Raw genomic sequence first — 17,116 nt, forward strand, 5'->3', positions numbered from 1 at the left:
CATTCAAAATGTCAGAGGGACGTGTGCAGAATTACACTGGGCTTGGATTCCTTCACGCAAAGCACACAGAGGACCGTGTCCCACCGAGACAAAGAACAGCACACCCCCTTCACTTGTCAGAACACCATTTTGCTCTCAGATGCTAGGTGAGTGGGGGGGGGGGGCTCTTTGTACTCATTTCAAAATGGCGCATGGTTTTTAATGGGCTCCCAGAGGCCACAGATAAATGTCAGTGGAACAGCGGCAGGCAGAGACGCGGCCCTTCATAAAACACGCCGGCGGCCCCCCGACGTCACGGACACCCCCACCCCCCCTACCCCACCTCCCCCCCCCTCCCCTTTTGCTCGGCGGGCCCGTGCCCAGATCAAGAGCCCTTCCACCAGGGTTCGGAGGCCTCCGTGGTGAGATCTGGCTGTGCCTAAAACCACCGCGCCGGAAAGCCCGCAAACCAATAAAGCAACTCATTAAAGCCCTCCGACAGGCCGGGCCGTCCTCCTGACCTTTGAGCACCTCGGTTTCCAAACACTTCAGACTCAGGTTCAGAGCCTGGGGCCTCCCACGGGAGACAGCCCGATCCAGCGTAATTACTCCCATCTCAGACACCTGCTATAATTCAAGGCAACCTTTTAACCTTTACTTTTAGCTTCTGAAATTGCACAGCAAGCTTGCCATGTTTATATATATATATATACACATATGTCTTGATGTCTTGAACAGGCTCACAGTCAGTCCACAACATGTGCTTAATGTTCTTAAGAATTGGTATTTAATGCCGTTTGAATGACTATTTTCATGTTTACGCAACAGTTAAGATATTACAAAAATGATTGAGCCAACAGAAAATAATAATGTTTTATGTTACCAACTCAAGTACATTCGGTAAAGGTACCATGCAGTGCATGGACGAGACCCACAGTGTCGGACTGAATCTGGACTGTGCCAGCGCTGACTGTAGCCGGTAGCTCTGTAGGGTAATTTACAGTTGAGGGCTGCATTGCCCAGGGTATGGGAGGATTCAGTTAGGGGTCCACATTTCATCACTATCAAGCCACCCCCACTGGTCGATCGGGCGCCCGTGGATAGCATGTTAAAGCCGCGTATGAACAGCCTTCCTCCATCTCCTCTCTATGTCAGCTAAGCTTCAGACTGTGATGTGAAAAGATGCACTTGGTGATACCGCGTGTTTCGAAGGAGTACAGTCTACGCTCTCTGGAATCAGCAGTGGAGTTCACACACGAGTGTGGTCGCGGTTCCGGATAACTGGATATTTAAATTTGGGTGGAAACTGGATATGAAGAGCCCCATGTTGGACACCAAATAATAAGAATTAACAAAAAGAACGTAAGAACAATGGATATAGTCATTAAGTTAAATCAGGACATGTGTCCTTCTCTCCAGGACAGACAGATATAACCCTGTTTGTTGAGGGAGGGTGGGGGTGGGGTGGGTTCATGCCATTACATTCACCCCATGCTAGTTTATGCTGATCATCTGCACTGCCCGCCTTAAGAATCAAAGGCCCATCGACTGACTCTGTTCCAGGCCTTTGAGCATACAGGGATAATGAGGAAGGTTACAGCCCAAGACTCCGAGAGGCAACACCTACACAAACGCCACCGCACACCAGGCGCCACGGAGACCGGTTAGCTACTCTGTGATTTCACTTTCTGTATGAGATGTACTGCTTATTTACCAATAATATTATTATTATAATACATATACTGTATGAAAGCAACAGGCACGTACATGAGTGCACGCACATACACACACACTCACACACATACACACACACACATCATTATGGTTGTTTGCTGCACTTTTCAGCAAAAACCAGAAAGAATTCAGGTTTGCCATTAGACATCCGACAGCGAATGCTGTCCTGCTTGGGCACAGTCACGACTCTCTCAGCGCCATTTTAGCTGCTGCTGAATTTGAAAATCTGTGGGAACAACCCCAACGGTCCCAGTTCGGCGCAGTGCAGAGTAAACATCATCTGTGAACTGCTGTACACAAGCTTGAGTTGTGCCACAAGTTTGACACCGCGTTTGCACATTTTCAACACTGTTATTTTCCCACAGGCTTTGTAAAAGCACCAAAATACATCGTTTTGAAAAATGCTGGCCTCACCTAAAGACTATTCCAGCAGGCCCGCACACACACACACACACACACACAGCCCCCAAAATCGATGTGTAATCCTACAGTAAGTGACGCAAGTAAGCAGCCTCACAGATGATCAAGCACACACACACACGCACGCACGCACGCACGCACGCACGCACACACACACAGCTTAACTCCATACAGGCCCAGCTCCCCAATCCTCTTAAGAGAACTTAAAACCCTCATTACACACGTATCGCGGATTTGTGCAGACACAGAGAGAGGGAGAGAGAGAAAGCAAGACAGCAAAAGAGAGAGAGGAGCGAGTGAGAGAATCCAATGAATGATTGGGCAAAAAAATTGTCTTGTGCCCTTGTGCGCATGTGTGTGTGCATGCGTGTGCGTGAGTGTATGTGTATGTGTGTGTGTGTTCGTGAGTATGTGTGTGTGAGTGAGTGCGTGTTTGCAGTTAAAGGTAAAGCAAAGGTTGTGTGGCTCGGAGACAGTACAGTAAATTGTTTCCATGGTATCTGGCCCCCGCACGCTCTGCAGTGTCTAAACGTAGGCGGAGGGGAGTTTACAGAGCCCGGCTGCGATGTGACCCACACAGCGCCCCCGTCAAAGAGAGGGAGAAAGATCCGCTCCAGCGGTGCGAAACAGAGAAAGCCCGCCCCCCCCCGCCCATCTCCTCTGAGGCCTGGCACATGCGAGAAGCCTGCTCCTCATGAATGCACACACTGTGACTGCCAGCTTTACAGCAGGCCCCTGTATCTGAAGTGATTGCATCATCCCGCTGAAACCAATTGTTATAATAAACCCCCCCCACCCCTTCACCTTAAAGTGGACCTGCCCAAGCACTACACCAAGTTTCTGAACTTCTTAGGGGTGGGGGGTGTGATGCTTGATTAACAATAAATTAACTTCTGACAGGGGAGACCCTGCCTCTTAACTGGACCCCGCCCTCACAAAGCGCTGCCCTTCCTTCATCAGAACCTCTCAAACGGTCTCCTGGTCCGCTCTGCGAACACTAAGGAACACAGCCAGGCGGCGACCGTGTCCGCTTAACCAGTCAGTGCTCAGAGTGCAAGGACAACATGCTGATGACAACAGGCCGTCCAGCCCATCCAGGGTCGTAATTTACAAACAGAACACAGAGCATCTGCAATGAGTCAAATATTAACCTGAATATCCTGAGGATTATCTGCCTTGGGACATACCTCCAGGACCGCGTTTCAGCTTGACCTGGTGTGGAATCTCAGCTTAAAAAAACCCCAAAACAAATACACGCACACGCACACGAGGGACTGCTCTCTACCTCATTCAGGATAATGTATAACAATTAAATTATTCTGTCATTCGCTCAACATTATGAATATTTCACTAACAGGTTAGTCAACTGTCAGTCAAGCATCACCATAACTCACTTGGCTGCGACAACTTATCTGCTGTTCAGCAGGCAGACCTCCTTCCACAGGGAAACGTATTTTTAAGGTGTCATTTCTGTGGGACTGCGAGCGGCGGCTCGGGGGATGTGCAGCAGGCCCTGTGAAGAGAGTCAGCCGCTCGTCCGGGTCCGTTTCGCGCACCGCGCTCTCTCCGCGGACCCCCGTCCCATCTGAGGCTGCGCTGCGCTGCGGTTCCGCAGGCCGGGCCCTGGGACGTCCCGCACGCGCACGGGGCTCCCGCCCCCCCGCAGCGGCCCCGCAGCGGCCCGACTCGCAGACGAACCCGGAGCAGACCCATGAATAAAGGATGAGGCTGTGAAAAGCGGGGGGGGGGGCGAGTGGGTGCTAATGCGCAAGAGGGACGGAGCGCACCGTGGGGGGGGGGGGCGCAGTGTGAGACCTTCCTGCAAGCGCCAGATTACATGAACACTGCGTTCAGCCCCCAATCTCTCCATCTTGCCATTGCTCTCCCTCTCTCTCTCTCACTCACTTCCCCTTTACCCCTTGTTTGATGCAGGTGAATGACTTTCGGTGCCGTGTGCTGTTCTGGTGTTCCTTGCTTCGCTGCCCGAGACCGTTTATGAGACATATCTGGACAGTAATGTGATCCACAGGCATCTTACTGCAGCCCCTACATTAGTGGGACAGTAGCCAATGCCCATCGGTCTCACTCACCCCGTCTCTCACCCTCCCCCTTCTCCCTTCTCCCTCTCCCTCCAATCATACGCGTGCGCAGAGAGCAAGTAATGGCTGGCCCAGACGGCCTACAGGAATCGTTCGAGCCAATTGTGCGCTGGCCCCCTGGCCCTTAATCCGAGACCGGGGCGCTAACTCACGCACCGCTAGCAGCGCCTTCGCCGAGTGAGCTAACCACCAGCCCCGTGACATTTTACCTTTTAACCAATTTGCGCCGCTAAACCCCTTCCATCAAATGGCGGAACTGAACTTAAAATATCTATTACCGCTCAATTTTCCCCTTAAGGCCCGCCAACAGTCAAACGTGGCGAGCCGTCAGTGACATGCTAAACAGCAACGCGTGCTGGGTAACGTATGAGAGTCACGACTCCCCGCTGCCCCCCGCTGGCTAGTTACCGGCGCTATGCCTGCGTCTCTGCTTACAGACAGGCCACTTCCTGCTCCCGGGAGGAGGGGGGGGGGAGGGGGGGTGGCTCAGGAGTCCTGATGAGGTGTGAGCTATCCCATGAATCTGTCAACCGGGGAGGAATGGTGGAGAGAGAGAGAGAGAGACGCAGTAAGAGAGAGGGAGAGAGATTCTGTAAGAGAACACAAGAAACAGAGCGAGGGAGAGATGAGAGGAGGGAGCGAAGGAAAGAGAAATGCAGTAAAAGTGAAAGCGAGACAGAGAGGGAGAAAAGAGAGAAAGGAAGGAGAGAGGAAGTGAAAGAGAGAGACAGAGTAAGCGAGAGAGAGAAGGAAGCCTTCCTTAAAACCGCCGCGCGTACTCTGAGCATGACAGGAACGTGTGGCGAGTCACTCCCATCAGTCATCACTCTCCGCAGTGCTATCGGGGGGGGGGGGGGGGTAATAAGCTGACAGACTCCACTGGTGATGGAGAGACCGATTTCTCTTCAGACTTGACAAGCCCAGCCTCTGGCTGCCGAAGGTGGCGGGGCCTGTGGAATTATGGGGCTCCTTCATGGGGCCGCAGGACATCAGCTGATTGGTGGGCTTAACGTGCAGTTTGTGATGTCACACGTTTCCCGCTCGTCGACCCTCCGTCGTGGTTCTCGCCAGCACGGATCACGATCGCTGTCATCCAAACGCAAACCTTTCGCACGCATCGGTTTAACGGTCAACTGGGAGGCACTGAGTGGCTCATTGTGTTAACCTGGAGGAGCACCACAGACTGGTATCAAATCCTGTGGGCAGCGGGTGAAGATACAGCCAGTTAAGCAGCGCCAAGAGGGGCTGCCCGGCACAGCCCGGATTCAATTTTTAGAAATGGGGGAAAATAAGTCATTAACTTATTAAATTATTAACCCTTTAAAGCCTCAGCATAAGACAGGAAGCAGAATCACTGATAGGAGATCAGGAGAACCATAACTGAGCAAGATTATCCCGCATGTGACAGCACAAGCAATCACAGCCCACCAATAATGCACTGCCGGTGGGCTCTGATTGGTCTGACCCATTAGGATCAGCCTGGTGGTGCTGCCCCCTCCCCCCTAGCACCCCCCCCCTTTAGGTACAGCTGATAGGTGGGGGGGGGGGGATAAAAGTTAGAGGCCAGGCCACCTCGTGGCCTATAGCACAGCATGAAATGAGAGCGAGAGCCGAGATTTAAATCCTTGAGAGCTTGTCAACATCTGCCACCGTACATTAACAGTTTTGTCAGCCGTGATTCCAGCTCCTCGTAAATCTCCCGCGAGCCAGCGCTCGTACGGATAAGTCCATCATCTTCTCCTTCGGGCTCGGATTCAGCCAACCGTGCCTAACAATTAGAAAGCAACATTTCATTTTTCTCCACAAAGACAAAGTTCGGGCGAGTTCAGCGATCACTAAAACTAAGTTCCTGAAGAAATAGCGCAGCGCAGAGAAACACTCAAAACTGACGGGAAGCGCGGGCGCGCCACAGCACCTTAAACTAGGCCCGGCGGAGAGAGAGCAGCGCAGCACTGCAGCACTGCCAGCTAATGAAGCACAGGTAGACAGAGAGGAGGCGTGGAGGAGGAGGAGGGGTACGGGCAGGAGACGTGAAAACAGGGAAGCGTTCGGCGCCCCAAATCGGGGTTTCGCAGGAGCGTAGCGGGAGGCGCGTTGCGTAAGGGATTAGCGAGCACATTACCGGCCCACGCCGCCGTTCATCGCCCCCCCGCAGCCCCGCAGGCCTCGCACGCACCGCGTGCTTCAGAGAGGCGGGGCTCAGGATGGCGAGATTCGGCCGCCTCCGTCTCCGCCTCCCCCTGCCTCTCGCGAAGGCCGAACGGAGAGCGCCGTGGAAACGGAGTCGTAGTGCCCCCCCCCCCCTTCCCGCTGGTTCTCCAGGAATTCAATAAAAGCTAATAAGATTAGCATGGCGAATGGCGGGCAGCCAAGGAGCCGGCCGTGGAGCAGCCAGGCTGCTTGAGAACCCCGGCGGAAAAAAAAGAAATCATTCCGACGAGCGTCAGCGGTTGGGCTGTGAAAACGTCCGCTTCACCACGGGGAACAGGCCGCCATTTACAGCGTCTCTACCGAAAAGCACATAAAACTATGTAATTAAGAACAATACATAGACAATATAGGTATACAATATATGCTATTACCTAAGTGCAGAAAACGGGAGAATCCATTTGGCATTTTGTGATGGGGGGCGTTACGGGTCACCTAGCAACAGATGTGGTGGCGGCCAATATGGTCGGCACACGTGGCCTTCGGGAGGGTGGCAGGGTGTTTCCATAGCGCCTCAAACCAGTTGAGCCATCATCACAAGACTCAATCAAAACTGCCGAAGCCCTTTCAGATCAGCGAAGCAACACTGCCTCAGAGCCAGACGTAGGAGTCATTTCACTGCAATATGGCAGATTATTGATTTGGAAATCCCATTTTTGAATTTGATTGAATAGCACTTTTACCTCGAGGCAGCTTGCCAGATTTGATTGAACCCAGGGATCAGGCGTTTTTCGGAGACCTCCAGAACTGTCTGCAATTGGAGCAGAGTAGAGCACAGAACTCACAATTAAAGTGACAGCAGGCCAATTCGTAACCAACCGACCTCCGGCAGCTTTGACAGGGAGGCAGCGAGGCGGAGAGCACGAGGTGCTCACCGTCGGCCCTGACCACGCCGCAAAAATCTGCACTTGTTACCCTCGGTGTGAAAGCGGCACCAGGATCACTCAAGCGTTTCACACGCAGGAAGGGGGAGGGTGTCCGGCAGAGGTGTGAGAACAGGCTGCCACAGGTCTGCCCCGGGCCCCAGTTAAACTCCACGCTGCTCACACATAGGGATTAAACCAGCATTCGTACGTAACTTTATCTCAGAATCAAAGGCGAATCTACATTTTGGTTTCTACACAAACACAAAATTCGGTAAGTTCGGCAAACATTGAAGTTAGCGTGCCAAGCTGTGTTCATGAAGGCCAAAAAAAGTATTGTTTGCATTTATAGGTCAGTGAAAAGTTAAGGAGGAAAGCTGCCTGAATCCAGGGCCGGTGTGAGGTATGAGGGTCAGACAAGAGATGGACACTCCCCTCGTGGGAAAAGCTTCCGCGAAGATTCCTCATTGCATTGAGATGGGAAAGTACGGAACTACCGACATCGGAATACCATCACCAGGAAGAGCTGGTACATCACAGAGGATATCCATGTAACCTTGGGCATGATGGGACAGTGTTGGGGGGGGTGGGGGGTGGAGGTGGGCGTCTAACAGGAGAGCATGGGCATGTTGACAGTGGCTGAGCCGCGAGGACAGATGGTCGGACGAGGTCACCCCGAAAATGTCAGGAGACAGCGGGAGGCTGAACATGTACCTAACCTTTCAATTTTTTATTCTGTTATTTTTCCCTTTGTTGGTGTGGAGGCCTTGCTCTCATTCTCATTAGCCTTTAGCGCTGCCCACCCGGGTGTGATGCTCGGGGGGGTATGCGGTGTAAAAGATTTCCCCTGTCTTCAGCCAAGGACAGTTTGCTAGGCAGTTGTGTTTTGCAGGAGCTGTGATCTATGGGTCATAAAAAAACTAATAAATAAATAAATAAAACCTACGGGATTGTGGGTATCCAGACCAACCCCCAGAAGGCCACTCAAACCCTGATCCAAGGAGTGCCATGCCATTTGCTATCGCGAGTTTTTCTCTGGAAAATGTGACCTGACAGTTTAGTACCTTAGGGGCAGGGTCCATCAACTCACAGGAGGCCCAAAGCTTACCCTCCCTCTGTCAAGAAATTAAGATATAAGACAATACCCTTGAGCTTGAGCTTGAGCGGGTGAGCGTGTGTGTGCGTGTATGTGTGTATGTGTGTGTGTGTATGATAAAACAGTTGAGCACCAGAGGTCTTTTCCCAGGTCTAATGGGGACCATCTGTCCAGAGGCTTTTCAGGGCTTTGGACTGGTGAATAAAGGCTGAAAATGCTTGTTTCCATCATATCACCAGATATTCCCTGCCTCTTAGAGGGTGTTCACCAGGGAAAGTAGGGGAATCTGGTTGTGGATTTGGGTATGGCAGGAAACCTGCGGCACATCTGAGCCATTCTGGTTCCACTCTCCACAGCACAGTCACCCTGAATAACTGGGCAGAACCATCAGAGTGAACAGAGTGAGCCGATCCCTGAGGATGGAGCACTACGGCTGCCTCTCCTAGAGCCCTCCACTGTGACTCGATGAATGACCGCGAACGTTCTCACCTGGCGAGTCTCCGCCTCTCCGGCCAGCTGACACGCTTCGCCCGAAATCCAAACTGATCTTCTACATCAGGAGAATGCCGTGTCCCCTTTTCATTTCAGTTTTTTTTTTTTTTTGCTTCGTTGTCCCGCAGATTCCTCTTCTTCCTCCGCGTCTTCCTCTCCCGGAAACGGCCTGATTCTTCTGTCGGAGCGTGTGGAAGACCCGAAAGCCTCGGTCTGCGTCTGGCTTCCGTACCGCCGGTCCCAGGTCGGCCTAGCGCTCCCGCTCCAAAGCCTGTCAATCAACGCAGGAATGGGGCAGGGCTTCCACTGAGCACCACTCTCAGAAAAGCCTGATGGAAAAAAAAGAGAAAAAGAGAGAGAGAGGATAAGAGGAGGAGGAAAGCAGGCCCCACATAAAACCTGGCGCATTTCATAAATGTTTATGACACACAAACACACACACACACACATTTCACAGCCTCAGCTTCCTACAAAAACGGCGCCGATGACAGCCGGCCCCCTGTGGGAGTCTGCCACGTTACAGCGAGGTGCTGGCGTGACGGTAACCTGAGAAACCGCGCTTAACGCCGCCCCGCAGGGGCAGGCCGAGGCCAGGCGCCTCTCACCGCCGCGGCCTTGCGATCGCAGCCGGACAGCCGAGCGTAGCCCAGGGGCGGCTCCGCGGCGGCGGGGTGATTCACAGCCACTCTGCACCAGCCGCAAATTGTTCTGAGCACGGCGGCTATGAAATAATCATGCTCGCGCTAACACCCCCGCGAGGCCATTTACTTCGCAGCCTGGGGGGGGGGGGCGGAGGAGGCGGTCTCTGAGCGAGCCTTACATTAGCGGCTTCCCGCTAGGATCTCGCTCGCCCACCGCACAGCTGTATTAGCGCTCCCAGCCCCCCCTCCCCCCACCCCCCCACCCAAGTTCGGGCCCGGACCGGCACGCCCGCATTTCCGCAATTCATTAAAGGCGCGCCGCTGGGTAGCGGACAGAGCCGGAGGGGCCTGCTGGAGATAGCGGGACACTGAAGTCTGGGTAGAGAGGGAGGAGAACTGAGAGACGCGTGCGGGAAACTGGAGTCTGAGAAAAGAGCCAGACGAAGGAACAGAGGCTGGAGAGAGAGAGAGGGAGAGGAGGGATACAGTGAGAGAGAAGAGGAGATGTACACCAACAAAGGGGTTCAAGAAATTAGAGAAGGGGGCGTCAAGGACATAAAAGATAGAAAAAAGGAGTACAGCGAGAGCCAGGATGAAGCAAGCAGTCTATGACACAGGAGGACAACGAGACAGGGAGGGGCTTTTAAGACAAATGAAAACGTCTTGTTGATCCATCTTGGCACCGGTCAATGGGGCAAAGGACAGATCAATAGGGCATCGGGAGATTGGGAGTAATGTGCGCAGAGAGCAAGAAGGGTAGAGAGCTGAGGAGGGAGGAATCCACGCTGGAGCGGGGCGGGGAGGAGAGGCAAAAAAAGGAGAAATGAGCGTCCAGCTGGGCGGAGCGAGCTCGGAAAAAGTCAAATTACGGAACAGGGAGGTTTTGAGGGTTTATCACTCACAGGAAGACGCCCGAGAGAGGGGAACGTGGATTTGGAGGTAGAATAAGTCACAAATGCGCAAAACAAAGCAAAAACTGAGTGGGAGGGCTTTGCGTTCGCCGGTTGTCCTTCGCAACAACCTCTCTCCCTCCGTCTCACTCTTCTCTCCATCTTTCTCTCACTTCCTCACCTGCTATCCATCTACCTTCCCACACTTGTGCTTAGCATATCTTCTGAAGCAGCGTAGCCGTCTAACCGAAAACAAAGGAGTTTGATGCCCGGCAGTTCCGTAAACGCAGGTTGCCAGTTTCTCACAGACCGTTCCTATGACATAATATACTGAAATTCTAACGTTTACAATGCATGGTTTTGAAAAAAGTTTAGGATTTTGGTTAAAAAAAAACTCCAACCAGGCCTGTAATGTCCCAACGAAAAGAACAGGGAAAAAAGTCCACTATAGCATTCTCATTTTTTCACCAGTTATAAATTGCCCAGTAAGCACTACAGCATTGTAATAACAACTTTAGACGTTGTCTCAGCAGTTAGTGCGATTATAGTGTGACTCTATTCTCCTCCTCTGATAAAGGTGCTTTCTCCACTACGTGGGGGTTACCAGCTATCCTCCCAAAGCACTAAAACGTGGCGGCTTCTCGCGTTCCCAACTGATTGATCCCGGCCGCAGCTCCTCACGTTTAACGTTCCGTTTTCTTCAACCGAGACTGACAACGTGGCCCCAGAGATCAATCTCTTCTTCTCAAGAACTGACCTCAGCCGAAGGGTTTACTGTAATCCTGTATCAACCATGCGCTGATCAGGCCTACTGCTGACACTGCCCCCATAGGGACGATGTCACCTCAACAAAGCCCTATTATACCTACACTCAGAGTTGGCCCCTTGGGGCCCGTGTTTGTAGCATCATGGGGTATTGTTACAGGCTCACAGGGGGCTTGCGTTTTGCTCGAACCTGAGGGTCATGTCTGCCTGTGTGACACCGTGTTCGCTGGCTCTCCTGGCTTCTCCTCTTCCTCCTCCCAAGAGAGGAAATCTGTCTCACTGGCTGGGGTAAAGAAAGAAAGGAAGAAAGAAAGATTGAGACAGAGTGAGTGCGAAACAGATGAAGAGCGAGAGAGAGAGAGAGAGATCGAGAGAGACAGATCAAGAGTGAGAGAGAGAGGCTGAGAGAGGGAGCGTGTCTAGCGAGACAGCGAGAGCGAGAGAGAACTGGAGCTGGAATCCTGAACAGGCCGAGTGTGTGACGATCGCAGGTCCAGCGCTGCATAGCCTCAGCCCCGGAGTCGCTAATGCAGAGCGTCTGAACCAGAGCGGCCAAACCAGAGAGCGGCTACAGCGGAGCACGGCTAAAGCAGAGCGTCTGAACCAGAGCGGCCAAACCAGAGAGCGGCTACAGCAGAGCACGGCTAAACCAGAGAGCGGCTACAGCAGAGCACGGCTAAAGCAGAGGGTCTGAACCAGAGCGGCTAAACCAGAGAGTGGCTACAGCAGAGCACGGCTAAAGCAGAGCGTCTGAACCAGAGCGGCTAAACCAGAGCGCGGCTATAGCGGAGCGCGGCTAAAGCAGAGCAGCTAAACCAGAGCGCGGCTATAGCCGAGCACGGCTAAACCAGAGCGCGGCTATAGCAGAGTGTTTAAACCAGAGCGCGGCTATAGCAGAGCGTCTGAACCAGAGAGCGGCTACAGCGGAGCACGGCTATAGCGGAGCACGGCTAACTGCCGTCTGCCTCCGCAGAGACACGGCTGGGCCTCGCTGAGCTCAGCCACTGCGTGGGCGGTGCGTCGCTCATGCAGGTCGCCACTGCTGCGCCTTTTCCAATGGACAGGCAATGCAGGCAAAGCTAGCGCGATAGCGACCGTCACAAACTCCCCACCCCTCAATATGAGAGAAATCATAAAACAAAAAATAAAACATTTTAAAAATAACACATGGATCCTAGCTATGAAAAAGAACCCCAGCATGGGGAATACTGACAAGGAAAATCAAATGAGGAGAGTAAATGAATAATGGCGAGTCATTAATGGTGCCATATCGCTTACGTGATTTAAGTGCTCTCAAAGCAGAATAAACAATAGCAATGCTTTCAATGAAAGATCTATAAGAAATCCACTGATGTGCATTTCTGGGACGTGCTAATTCACATGCAGAGTGTTGACTGGGCAGTACTGTGATCTGTGGATTGTCTGTGTGCATGTGGGGGGACAAAGCACATCAATAAGGGCATCAATAAGGACGCATGCATACATCCAACAATTCCTTTTCAGTCTGAGGGGACTTTTAATCCTACCCCCGCAGGATCATGTAGTAGGGACCTCCACTCCAGTGAGGTATAACTGCATGATCTGTGGTAAACTGCACATGCTCATACGGTGCATATGTTGGCTGCGTAAGGTTGTTCTTCAAGTGTATTAATAGTACCTCTGAAATATATGGTATTATAAAGCTACCTTATATGACGCGCACGCTCACCCACACACTCGCCCACACACACACACACACATACAACCCATCCGAGACCTAAATACTGCAGTCGGCTCAGCGCATCTCTATGCAAATGATTCTATCCACAATACTGCAGTCACCAGGAGCCAGCTGCGTGCGTGCGTGCGTGCGGGCGTGCTTGCGGGCGTGCAGACCGGACAAACAGCCAGCTGGCACTGGCAGAGTGGAGGATTGTGGGACGACAGCTGAATACAGAGGGATTACCCAGCGCAATCTCAGAGAAGGCAGGGCAGTGTAGTTACACTCCACCGTCCCGGGGCAACATTCACACCACACACACACACACACACACACACACCCCGCCTCCCCACTCCCAAACAGCCTCCTCCAATCTACTGGGCACTCAGCACGATGGCAGTAACAATAAATACATTTCCCCCGAGCTGAAACAGGCCGTGATTGGACTGTGTCAGTGTGTCGGTTTGATTCATAAGCAATTAGTGCGAGACCATGATCCGAAAGCACAGGGGGATTATTTAACAGCGCTATCTGGTCCCTGAGCCCTACCTGGCACCGGAACAGATGGTTAACACTTATATTGAATTTAGCACATTGTTATCCGAAGACATTTACATTCTGCACACAGAGCCACTGGGAGAAAACAACAGCCGACCTGCAATTTCAAATCAAATCACAGCGAAGCAGGTTAAAGACCTCATCTCTTCCTGCCTGTATATAAATAATGCTTCCGATGGTCTGAAACATGTTTAGCATTATTTTTTTTTTTTTAACAGTGCGCACAATCTATTCTGTATCACACAAAATTGGAATTTAGCTGTAATGATCCACTGATTTCTGAAATGCACACATCAAATAAGAGTTTGGGACTTCTCACCAACTCAGAGATGGACTTCAATTTAAAACTCAACCATGCCATTGTTAATTATTAAAAATGACCTTTCACAAAGATTACAATCACCAGACTCACGGCAGGGGAGTTCCGAAATTCCAGCTGGAATATAACCCCTCGAACGGCAAGAAGGGAGGCGTCTCTGTGGCAACACAGTCTCCTTCTCAGACAACCAACAACATACACAAACACTGACTGGAATTCCCAGTTACCACTCTTATCTTCATCTCTTCCTTCTGTTTGGGAAGACCACTTAAAAAGAGAACGGATGCCAATGACGCCCCCCAAACCTCCCCCCCCAACATACACAGTTCATGCCCCCCCCCTTCCCCCCATACGGGTGGCACCCTACACAACTGCCGACATGGCCTATGCCCCAAACCTGCCCTGGGCTCCAGGCAACACTTCCGTATCACACTGTATACACCGTGCTCTGGGGAGTTTGTAGCACCAGGGCACCGAGACCTTTCAAACCGGAGGGCTTCACAAAACACACTACAAACAGCAGGGCCCATTTGCATGTATGTTTTTAATGCCACTCAGCAGGCTGTGTATGAATAGCACATTCTCTAATGAATTAGTCATTCCAAAACGGCACATCGCTCGTGAAAAATTGATGGTGCTAATTGAAAATGTCAGTTATTTTTAGTTTTTAGATGGTGGCAGAGCCACACGTCCTCGTCTTGGTAAATGCTCGATGTCTGTCGCAGCAGAGAGAGACAAAGAAGGGGGAAAGGGAAACAGAGAGATAGAGAGTGTGAATTTTAGAGAGAGAAAGAATGAGACAGAGTGAGACCAAGAGAGCCTTTTTTTTTCTGGAGTCCGGTTAATATTAGTGAACACTCGCTCTAAGGCAGTCCAGTCGGAGTGCTGTTTTGCAAGCTGCCCTGCTGAAATTTGCATTCACTCATCCCAGCTTAAATAGACAAGTTCAGACTGCACAGGCACAAATTACCCACAATTCCAAAAAAGGATTTGTGCCCTAATTTCCACAGTACAAGCCTGCGGCAGGTAGGTTAAGTATAGCAGCGGAGGGTAGCTGCTGTATTATTATTATTATTAATAATAATAACAATAATAATAATAATAATAATAATAATAATTAAGACATGTTTAAAATTGATATGGATCGGACTGCCATATTTCAAATTATATTTTATCACAAAAGCCTAAGTAGGGACACGGTTGGGATTGGCTATGCTGTGCTGTGCTATCCCAAACAAATAAATGAATGAAATAATTCAGAAGGAAACTACACAGATCTCACAGGCCTATATGCAAGCTGGTGTGACTGCACACCATTTCAGAGGTGATAAACTTCTCTCATATGAGCACGCTCTACAGATCCTTTTTCACCCACATCTCTCATGAGAACACTTTACAGTTCCTTTTTCAATCACATCTCTCATAAGCGCACTCTTACAGTTTCTCTCTCACCCACATCTCTCATGAGTATGCTCTACAGTTTCTCTTTCACCCACATCTCATATGAGCGTTCTCTAGTTTCTCTTTAACCCACATCTCTCATATGAGAACACTCTACAGTTCCTTTTTCATGCACATCTCTCATGAGAGAACACTACAGTTTCTCTTGCACCCATGTCTCATCCCCTCTTTCTGACTGGGATTCCATAAACTTCTGTCCTCAGCTTTGACTGACAATTAAAAGCAATTACAAACAATAATTATTTCTACCCCCGCACAGTTTAGAAAGTCAAGCCATCACTAAATCTAACATGGCAAATTGAGTTTGTGAAGAAACACAAATAAAGAAGCATACAGAAGGGAAAATTTTGCATTTACCAAAATTTTGACAAAATTAAGGAGAAATGTTTACAGAATACAGGCCTTTTTTTTGATAAATCTCCTGTGCATATTTTAAGCTTTCATCTCGAAATTCTGGCTTCCTCTTAAATTGCACATTTATATACTAACATTTATTCATGTTGGAGAAAAAAAAATGCAGATTTACTTGTACACGATGCATAAAGGAATCTTTAATGATTCATTAAATATTCACAAGCAGACCACACTGTAATGCATTACAATTCAGTTTATGCTATGCTTAATATTATTTAAATTTTATTGAACCAAGTGGTCCTATCAAAACACAATGTTCACAAGGGAGACGTAGCTGAGAGAGCAGCTCAGTACACTTGGGCTGCTGGGTGGCTCATGCCATTAAAGCACAGCTCTAGCACAGGGGTTTCAAAATGAACAAAAGCTTTTTTTTTTGGGGGGGTTGTAGGGTGGCGTTGTGGCCCAATGGTCCGGCATCGGTTAAGGCTCTGTTCTAGTGCCTGGATGGGCTCCATGGTCTGGTATCTGTACAAGTCAATGTTCTAGTGTCTGGATGGGCTCCATGGTCTGGTATCTGTACAAACCACTGTTCTAGTGCGTGAATGGGCCCCATGATCTGGTATCAAATCCGGACTGCACCAGTGCCAGCTGTGGCCGGCAGCGCCACACAACTGGCGCTAGGGCTGCCCACGGCTAGGAGAGTATCAGCTGGCCGGGGTGAAGGAATCATCTTATCGAGCGCCAGCAACCCCTGCTGGTCAGTGAGGCACCCACAATACCACCTGTTCCCCTGCAAATGAAGCACCATTCTCCGACTGAAATGCTTGTCTGTGCACTCCTGAATCAACAATGATACACAATAATCATTTTCAGTGTTGAACAGCGAATTCTTGTTTAACTTCAGATCATTTAAACTTCTGATCATTTCAGTCACTGTTGTTGTTGAGCAGCCCTGGAATTGACTTGTGTTAATGGGAGTTAGCGCGGATAGCCTCAGGGCTAGCAGATTACAGGCGCTCTCCTGTGAATTGAGCTCTTGGTGTTTCAATGCTTCCTAATGAGTGACAGCCTCTGAGTTTGATGTTAACCCAGAATTTTACTGACGTTTTTTTTTTATATGTCAGTTAAAAGTGGGTGCTGGCCTATTTCTGCTCTGAAAGCATTGTTCAGTCCTCTGAACTTGAAGGTTATTTTTGTGGAACTCCTCATGGAGGATTTATATCGGGTGTTTGTCCCATTTTCTAAAATAATCGCTTCCAGAAAAGGCATGATAGACTGGTTTGAATATGTACTGCTGCTTAACCCTTATTCTACAGGAAACAGTCAGGGGCAGTGTTAAATCCCATCTCCAATAATGATGCCTCTAATGACCACTTGTAACTGGTTATAACCCATTTGCTGCCACCTGCCCTTACAGATGGAAACAGTTGGACAGGCTGGGTTCAGTATCATAGCAACAAATATTAATGAACCCCAACCTCACCACCATTTCACGTCTGTCTGAATCAACAGATATATGAACCATTTATTTGCAAAAC

The 17,116-nt window shown here is 50.3% G+C and overlaps 1 protein-coding gene across 4 annotated transcripts in view; it reads right to left on the bottom strand.

Moving 5' to 3' along the window:
• Window positions 1–17,116, bottom strand: part of LOC135243387 (protein phosphatase 1 regulatory subunit 29) — an 86,365-nt gene that overhangs the window by 50,947 nt on the left and 18,302 nt on the right. For all 4 annotated transcript variants that reach the window (XR_010326623.1, XR_010326622.1, XM_064315175.1 and 1 more), the window contains exon 2: window positions 8,889–9,220. The gene's annotated coding sequence lies outside the window, so the exon portion shown is untranslated. The remainder of the gene's footprint in view (window positions 1–8,888; window positions 9,221–17,116) is intronic.

The sequence above is a fragment of the Anguilla rostrata genome, chromosome 17 (assembly GCF_018555375.3).
Source record: "Anguilla rostrata isolate EN2019 chromosome 17, ASM1855537v3, whole genome shotgun sequence".
Classification (NCBI taxonomy): Eukaryota; Metazoa; Chordata; class Actinopteri; order Anguilliformes; family Anguillidae; genus Anguilla; species Anguilla rostrata.